We start from the raw sequence: 2,448 nt of genomic DNA, 5'->3' as shown, positions 1-2,448 counted from the left end.
CTCTGCTTTCTTATTGCCTTCTTCCAATCATTCATACTCCTTTCCATGGCAAGCTTATGTTGGGTTTCACCGTTGTCAATGGCTACCTCCCGTCCTCTCAGTGAAAATATTCCAAATGTGCTGTCACCGCACGGCTAATCAGCTGTTGGTTCTCGATCATGTTGGAATAAGATCCATTGATCCTTTTGCGTCTGTCACTACGCCCAACACTCGCGAGTTTGAAGCTTGTCACAGTCATCCCTTCCCTGATCCTACTCGGAATACCACAGATAAGGTTTAGACTTTCTGAATCTCAGGAATGCTGCCAATTGATTCTAGCCTATACCACGAAGACTCTAATCTCATGGAATGGAAGGCTCGGTTGTCAGGCGAGGCAACCATGCGTCATGAAATAGGAGGCTAAGAGATACGCACTCAAGCTATTGCAAGTAGAACAGAGGTGATTGTCAGGCACATGTTCATAGGTGAGAATGATGATGAGTGTCACGGATCATCACATCCTTAAGGTTAAAGAACCAGTGTATATCTTAAAGAAGAAATAGGCTTGAATTGAATAGAAAAACAATAGTACTTTGCATTAATTCATGAAGAACAGCAGAGCTCCACACCTTAATCTATGGTGTGTAGAAACTCTACCATTGAAAATACAAAAGAACAAAAGGTCTAGGCATGGCCGAATGGCCAGCCTCCCAAAGATGAAAAGTATTCTCAAGTGTGTAAAATACAATAGCAAAAGGTCCTATTTGTAGAAAACTAGTAACCCAGGGTTTACAGAAATGAGTAAATGATGCAGAATTCACTTCCGGGCCCATTTGGTGTGTGCTTGGGCTGAGCATTGAGGCTTTCACATGTAGAGACTTTTCTTGGAGTTAAACGCCAGCTTTTGTGCCAGTTTGGGCGTTTAACTCCAGCTTTCATGCCAGTTCTGGCGTTTTGACGCCAAAATTTCTATGCTGAATTGGAACGCCGGTTTGGGCCATAAAATCTCGGGCAAAGTATTGACTATTATATATTGCTAGAAAGCCCAGGATCTCTACTTTACAATGCAATTGAGAGCGCGCCAATTGGGCTTCTCTAGCTCCAAAAATTCACTTCGAGTGCAGGGAGGTCAGAATCCAACAGCATCTGCAGTCCTTTTTTAGCCTCTGAATCAGATTTTTGCTCAGGTCTTCAATTTCAGCTAGAAAATACCTGAAATCACAGAAAAACACACAAACTCATAGTAAAGTCCAGAAATATGATTTTTATTTAAAAACTAATAAAAACATAATAAAACTAACTAAAATATACTAAAAACATACTAAAAACAATGCCAAAAAGCATATAAATTATCCGCTCATCACAACACCAAACTTAAATTGTTGCTTGTCCCCAAGCAACTGAAAATCAAATAGGATAAAAAGAAGAGAATATATTATAAATTTCAAAATATCAATGAAACTTAGCTCCAATTAGATGAGCGGGACTAGTAGCTTTTTGCCTCTGAACAGTTTTGGCATCTCACTTTATCCCTTGAAGTTCAGAATGATTAGCATCTATAGGAACTCAGAATTCAGATAGTGTTATTGATTCTCCTAGTTTAGTATGTTGATTCTTGAACACAGCTACTTTATGAGTCTTGGCCGTGACCCTAAGCATTTTGTTTTCCAGTATTACCACCGGATACATAAATGCCACAGACACATAACTGGGTGAACCTTTTCGGATTTTGACTCAGCTTTGCTAGAGTCCCCAATTAGAGGTGTCCAGAGCTCTTAAGCATACTTTTTTTGCTTTGGACCACGACTTTAACCGCTCAGTCTCAAGTTTTCACTTGACACCTTCACGCCACAGGCACATGGTTAGGGACAGCTTGGTTTAGCCGCTTAGGCCAGGATTTTATTCCTGTGGGCCCTCCTATCCACTGATGCTCATAGCCTTGGATCCTTTTATTTTACCATTGTATTTTGGTTTAATGGGCTATTGGCTTTTTCTGTTTACTTTTTTTTTCTTTTATTTTTTTTGCCATTTTTTTCCTGCAAGCTTTTCACTGCTTTTTCTTGCTTCAAGAATCAATTTTATGATTTTTTACATTATCAATAACATTTCTCCTTTTTCATTATTCTTTCAAGAGCCAACAATTTTAACATTCATAAACAACAAATTCAAATATATGCACTGTTCAAGCATTCATTTAGAAAATAAAAAGTATTGTCACCACATCAAAATAATTAAACTCGTTTCAAGGATGAATTCGAAATCATGTACTTCTTGTTCTTTTGTGATTAAAACATTTTTTATTTAAGAAAGGTGATGGATTCATAGGACATTCAGAACTTTAAGACATTGACTCTAAGACACTAATGATCATGTAATAAAGACACAAACATAGACAAACCTAAAGTATAAAAATTTGAAAAACAGAAAATAAAGAACAAGAAAATTAAAGAACAGGTCCACCTTAGTGAT

This window comes from Arachis ipaensis, chromosome B07 (genome assembly GCF_000816755.2).
Source record: "Arachis ipaensis cultivar K30076 chromosome B07, Araip1.1, whole genome shotgun sequence".
Lineage (NCBI taxonomy): Eukaryota > Viridiplantae > Streptophyta > Magnoliopsida > Fabales > Fabaceae > Arachis > Arachis ipaensis.
Note: the sequence above shows the minus strand (reverse complement) of the source record.